Source organism: Physella acuta, unplaced genomic scaffold, assembly GCF_028476545.2.
Source record: "Physella acuta isolate Inbredline_101_S28 unplaced genomic scaffold, ASM2847654v3 ptg001216l, whole genome shotgun sequence".
NCBI lineage: Eukaryota > Metazoa > Mollusca > Gastropoda > Physidae > Physella > Physella acuta.
In genome coordinates, this window is record NW_026732733.1 from 215,941 (window position 1) to 223,495 (window position 7,555).

Below are 7,555 nucleotides of genomic sequence, written 5' to 3' on the forward strand. Positions count from 1 at the left end.
ATTCTCAAATTTACAAAAAAAATTCTGAAAACCACTTTTTAAACATTTAAATTTGTGCGAAAAAACCACCAAATTTTAACTGTAAAAGGAAAAACCAGATTAATTTTCAAAACATTGTTCTATCAGTTTTATTGGAATATGTATACAGAATAACTAGAGAAAATGTGGTCAATTTTAATAATAACTAAAAAAGTTATTTCAATGTAAAAAAGTAAAAAAATATTCAAGATGGCCGCTATCACCATGGGAACGGCATGATATTTTTCGGCCATTTTTGTTTTAATTTTTGGGTTAACTCTTTGAGTTCAAACTAAATGTAAAATATGATAAAATAGGTTTACAAATAAGCATGCTGGCTGATTTGCTACTTATCACCCGCATATGACCTAATCAATGCTTATGTGTGTGCACACGACACGTGCAATTATGACTGCTAAATTAGATGTACATACATTTAATATATAGACGTGTCGAATTTATGGCTAAAGAGGCTCAGTAGTGGGGCGTGGCTAGGGTTTGGCTTGCACGTCAGCTTTAAATTACTTTCATAAAGGAGAAGCAAGAGCAACAGAGTGCGTGGCGACAGGTAGCCTAATTGGTTACATCTCCCAAAGAAAAATTCGTAAAGCTTTGCATTGACTTAAAAGGAGGAAATACAGGGTAAGTCTTTTCTTTCAATTTATGCACACACACAAAAAAAAAACAATCTGAAAATCAGTTGAAAAAAAATAAACAATCTAAAAGAAAGTGTAATAAAATGTTTCCCATCCCCTCGGGATGTAATTAAAAAAAGAACAACACCCGTACTCATTTATATTATGTGTAAGTCTCCCCAATAAAATTTGAAACCTTATGTACATTTTAAAGGGTCCTCGGAGTTTGATCAAAAGTGGTTTGACCAAAGGGCGTATGACTTTAGGTGGTTTGTCAACAGCCGGGCCAAAGCCACGCTGTAGTTAAACAACTTATGCATGGCATTGTGAAGGCGTGAATAGTTGTAGCCCAACACCCCTCACGGGCGCATATTCTATCCCATAACGTGGTTATGAGATAGAAAAGAAACTCTACATATGTATTAACTTAAAAGTCTGAAAACGTTTGTTATACTGGAGTCAGCGTTTATTTCAGGCATCGCTTTGATGTGGGGTACTTCCCCCCAACCCACACCGAAGCACCTCTACCTCAAATTTATATAAAAAATTAATACTTTTACCAGTGTCTCCCCACCCCTCCCCCCCCCGGACAATTTAGTCCGGTCCCCCCTTTCTTCCCACAAAAGTGTCAAGTGTCCTTACCGCACGAGGACTTTACTGCATCTTTTTAATGGATCGCCAGGTTCGAGACTGTATTTTACTGAATTTTTTAAATAACTTATCAGATTGATTTTGATTTTGGCCCACAGTAAATTTCACCATGAATATGTACCAACTTACAGTTCTCGCTGCCATCTTGGTTTCTGTTCTTGTGATTGTGACACAATCATCTCCATTGGGTAAACGGAGGTAATGTTGGTCTATTGTGGTATATGAAAACTACGTTATATATATATATATATATATATATATATATATATATATATATATATATATATATATATATATGTAACTAGTGTAGTTACTAAAGACGATTGATAAGAACGCAAAACAGTCTGTCAACTAAGACATGACCAAGGCCAAACTGAACTGATGCAACGGATGCAGGTGGTGTGACAGAAATAGAAACAAAAGTCTAATAATAACTAGTACAAGACAACTGCGTAGCTGGGAGGCGATATAATCGAAGTGCGGAGTTCATAGCTATGATGCAACGGATAGAACCGATTACGAATACAAGGCGACTGCGTAGTTGGAGGGATATAATAGGACTGCACGACGAGAAGTGAAGAGAACAGAAGTTGAAGCCTGAACTGTAGAGAACAGAAGTTGAAGCCTGAACTGTAGATACGTGTTTTAATTTGTTAGAATAAGATTGGAAGCCTGAACCATGGACACGTGTATTATGATGTGTGAGAACTAGTGAGGACAGTGGGGGTCAGTTGGTTCATTGTATTCTTGTGGAACATTGATGCATCGCTATGTGGAATATTTCTATTGATTCAATTAATAAAGAGATAAATGTAAACCTGCACTTCAGAGTATCTGTATTGTGATTAATGTTGTATGCCGGTCAAAGATAGCACAAGTAGATACACTCGGTAACATATATATATATATATATATATATATATATATATATATATATATATATATATATATATTTATATATATATATATATATATATACCACAGTATTACAACAAACACAGAATATCGTGAAAATTAGAGCAAAGACTGGTAGGTAGACATTGAGTTCAACGAGTACAACATTTAGTCACATAAAAGGGAGAACAGTTTTAACCAGAAGGGATTCGAACCCACCACCCTACATGGAATCGCTACGCCTACTGCGCATCCAGTCAGAAGTGCGAACACTACATCCAGTTAGCTTTACAAAAATACAGCGTCAACGATACAAGAAAGATGCTTATAATGTGGTCAGCACTGTTCTCAAGTGCCATGTTTCCCTAACATTAGCCGGGTACCCATCAGAGCTGGGTGGACTCAGGGACGTCCTACAGACTCTTGCCCGAGATCCGAGACATACGGGTTAACAGTTATCGCATTTTGAAAAAAAAAAAATTAAATTAATACAATTTTAAAACATTTGAAAAACAAATCAGAAATGCTCAAAGTTGATTTACATGTATTAATCAATATATGTTGAGTTTATGAATAGGTATTGGGCTTGTAAGTTGTTAAAGTAGCTTACCAAGTTCTCGCTCCGGTAGTTGCCAGCTGGCGTTTTTTTGTTTTTTCAAACCAAATGTGAATATTTTTTATTTATTTTTTTTTAAGTTATGAAATCTACTTTCGTTTTTGGAATAAAAAAAACTCCGACAATAAGTTGTTTTAAGTAAATTAAGTTTAAAATAACACACACACACAAATATATTATATTTTATATAGATCTAGATAGATCTAGAATACAACCTGTATAATAATAATACATCTATAATCTATATAAAATATGATATTTATAGGCCTAAAAGATTTCAATCGTAAATCTGAAATCAAGCCTAATTTAATTAATAAATATATATAGCCTAGATCTAGAGTCTAGATTTCTAGATCTAGAATTCTATATCTAAATCTATGACTTAAAAAAAAAACCCTCTTGAAAATTCCGACTTAGACAGTAACATACGACATACAGGATTTATTTTTAATTTATAGACTCAAGAGTAGTCTAGAGATCTAGATTCTAGATCTAGAAATCTAGTTTCTTTTATTTTACAGTGTAGTTGAGTGGAATTAATTACTAAATTACTAAATAGGCTATTTACTTTAAGACAGGTAGACTAGAATATGTTCAATATCAATTTATATATAGAATCTAGATTATTCTAGATCTAGCGAAGTTTAGTGTAGTCTTGTTGTAGAACTTAAGAACTAAATCTAGAGTGTAGGCAACTGTAGTAATTTAGATCTAGAATCTAGTACTGTGTGACGTCATTTTAGGGGGTGGGGGTCTGGCTTTTTGTGACGATGTGTAGGGGGAGGGGGGGGGGGGGAGGTAAAAATCGTCAAAAAAATGCGTGACGTCATTTATAGATGACCCCCATGGAGAAGATCCACACAGAAACAGTTGAAGGAAAGGGGCCTAACATTCAAACAGGTAGAGGTACCAACATGATTTTAGAGATTATGTAGATATACATATATATATATAGGGGGACGGGTAGAGAGAGAGAGGGTTCATCTGTAAATTGCATCACACATTTTATGATGATTTTTACCTCCCCCTCATAAAGGAGGGCAGTAAAAAGAAGAATGTATGATAGCTGGGTAATCCTAATTTATATAATCAGATTATTGTGGTAAATAAAAGTCAACATATCTAGCCTAACAAAATGCCATGAATTTAAAATATATATTATGACTTAGAGAAAGTTTGGTGAAATGGAAATATCTGCAAATTTGATTTATTGATGATGTGTAACTTGTTTATATTATTCCTTTGGAGCTGATATTAATAAAAAGTTAATGAAATTATAGAGTTTTATCCAATTGATGTTTCTAAAGCCTTGCATGAACTTAATTTAAATATATTTAGCTGCCCAGGCAAAGAACCCAATGAATTTTCCAGAATTGGCTTGTCGTTTGACCAATGGTAACAAAGAGAATCACCCAGGATCTTCGCTGATAAGAAAATCTGAAGACATACCTTTTTCTTCTATATCTAAATGTGATTTGTCTAATGAAAATATTTATTCAGTGACAATTGCTAAAGATATTTTACCATTATTTCAAACATCATCTTCTGAAATGTTGTTTTCTATCTCTAAACCTTCCACAATTTCTTCAAGTTTCAAGAGATATTTTAACATCATTGCCTACTTCCCACAGTTCTTATGTTCAAAATTTGCAATTTTCTGAGAAACAAAGTAATAATAAATTTGTACCCAGTGTTTTAGTTTCAGCTCCATTAAAATTTAATAAACCAATCAATTTCAAAATTAAATGTTTCTTATCCCATATGAAAGTAGTCTGTTTTATTTAAGAAAAATCACCTTTAAAAAAATTTAATGTTTGAATGTCAATAAATTGTTGACATGGACTGGTTTGCGGGTTAGCTTTTATACTTAGTGTACAATAAAGATTCAGTTTTGATGTCAATATAGTTGCTTCTGAAAGAATTAAACTATAAACAATAGCATTTATATTAATATCTCAATGGCAGTTCAGTATACTTTCATCATTGTTTTCAAATAACAAAACAGAACTACAGTTTTAAAATTGAAAAAAAAAATGAAAAGAATTTCATAAATGGATGGTTTTTTAATTACTTAAAACAGAAGATGCATCAATACAGCATTACAATGTATATGATTAATATTTCTTTTCATGGACAATCATCATTTAAATTCTTCATTAAAAGTTAAATTCAGCTTCCTTGTGTCTATAAATCCACATCCATGCTGTTCCATTTACCTAGAAATTAAATAAATAATATTTTTAACAACTTTCTGTAATATGAAAAAATTAATCATTGATTAAAACAGACAGCCAATATAGCAGTTGAATTAAAATTCACCTGTTTCTGTGACATTTGCATGTAAAATTAGAGTGTTCAGAGGTATATACCCAGCCACCTTTAATTTCCCTATCTTGAGCCAGGTACTCATGAGAGCTGGTACTCATGAGACTTAGGACATCATACCAGGACTAAAACCAGGGATCTGAACTCTTATCTTTTAGGAGAGAAATGTGAAAGCTACTGTCTGACAGTCCCACTATCAAGCCATACATATTAATACTTACAGTATATAATCTTAGTAGCAACATATTCTTTAAGAATTAGAAAACTGAATCGATTTCAAACTTGGGCTTAAGCTGAAAAATGGCTTATTATAAAAAAAAAAATTCAGCTCACCTTTAGTTCAAGATCAGCACCAATAGCCACAGTAAAGTGTGAGAAAATTGCTTGCCAAGTACCTAGGGAATTTAAATATAATAAATTATTAAGTTTATCCATATATTATATTAAAATAATTATTTAACTAATATGAGATATTAATATATATATATATATATATATATATATATATATATATATATATATATATATATATATATATATATATATATATATATATATATATATATATATATATATATATTTATATTTATATTTATAAAAGGTTTAATTTATTGTAAAGGTTCAGTTTTCTATCTACTTAGCTTGTCTTAAAAACTAAAATATCTGGTTTACAGTTAACCATATCTTAACTATTACAAAACTATTAGTTTCATTTTCATTACTTGTAACTAAAAATTGTAGTCAATAGATCTAAAACTTAATTCTATTAACAGCTAACTGTAACCATACTGACTCTGACCAATTTATTAATTTTTGTACCCTGTAATTCATTAATAATTAGGCTTATACTAAAAGGCCGAAAGTTATCAATTGTAGATTTTATAGTCCCTGGTCTAGACTAACAAGACTAGCCTACAAGTCTAATAGTACTAATACACATGATCTAGTTTATAAGTTTACTACTAGGCAACTTGCTAGAAGACTAGTACTTAACCAAACTTTAACTTGCTAAAAATAAAAGAGCCTAATACAATAGTAGTAATACTTTTTTTTTACTGTGCTACTTACACTGCTTTTGGTACTATTACTATGACTAACTAACTACTAACTAAACTCTATTGTAGCTTGATGGAGATCTATCATCTTGCTCTTCTAGTAGTCTACACTACTTACTACTTAGAAAAGTAGTAGCACTACTGTAACAATTTCAAACTAAATTTAATCTATATATTACTAGATCTACTCATTGCAACACTGTAGTCTGATAAGTCTGTAAGCCCTAAATGTATCTAGACCTAGATTCTAGTCTAATTTAGTTTCAGTCTAGTTATTAGTACCTAGTACCTACACTCTACAATAGTCTACAGTACTATACACTACACTCTACTAACTACTACTCTAATCACTCTACTGGCTACTGATCTAGATCTAGTAAATAGCTAGAGTAGATCTAGTCTAGATTCTAGATATAAAAAAATTGATTTAAAATTAAAAACAGGTTAGCCTTTCTAGGCATTACTAGCTCTTACTAAACTTAACTAGGGTAGGTTTTACCTAAACTAGATCTAATCTAGATCTAGAATCTATCTAGATCTACTAGATTCTCTAGATCTAGATTTTAGATCTAGGGCCTACCATACTAAAAATTACTATCATACTACCACCATCTGCAACTAGAATCTAGATCTATTCTACTATCTCTATCTAGATCTAGTAATACTATCTATCTACTATCTAGCCATCTATCTACAAGCTACTTCTAGATCTAGATCTAATAACTAATATTAAGTAAGTCGTAGGCTGAGTGAGACTGGAAGTCATCCTCATTTTCCTGTTGTTTTAGTTTTTAGTATGTTTTACCGTCATCCTTTTCTTAATATTTTTAATATTTTATCTAAATCACTAAAATACTAGATCTAGAATCTAGATCTAATATATTCTAATTCATGAACTTATACTCTTAGAACTAGATTAAAGCAATGTAGATCTTAGTTGGTAGATTCTAGAATCTAGATCTAGATCTAGATCTAGGTCTAGGTCTGGGAATCTTAAGTCTCGTAGCTAAGACTGAGTAGAGTCAGAGTAATGTCCCCTAGCCTTGGACAAACTATCAACAAAAGAAATAAAATCAATATACTTACCGCCACAAAACTTTTATATTAAAAAATGCATACACATGTGTTTGTTCCCATCCATATGAACAAAACAGCGTTGAAAGTTTTTACAGTTGTTGCATTTCTGGAACGTTTGATGATTTTGAAATCTTGAAGCGGGACCTACTAACAAATAGCCGCCATGTTTTTTGTTATCAATCGGAAACCCCGTTCACAACAATTGATTTAGTTCGAAAACTTTTATCTCTCCCTGGCTAACCAGACATGAATTAACGCGAGAAAGAACGATAAACTTACAAGTT

At 31.8% G+C, this 7,555-nt stretch overlaps 1 long non-coding RNA gene across 1 annotated transcript; it reads right to left on the reverse strand.

Moving 5' to 3' along the window:
• Positions 1-4,795: 4,795 nt before the first annotated feature.
• LOC131957183 (uncharacterized) lies at positions 4,796-7,555 on the reverse strand. Its single transcript, XR_009389031.1, has 3 exons — positions 7,281-7,555; positions 5,473-5,534; positions 4,796-5,030 (listed from the first exon to the last, which is right to left on the reverse strand). It is a non-coding gene; the product is annotated as an uncharacterized LOC131957183 (long non-coding RNA).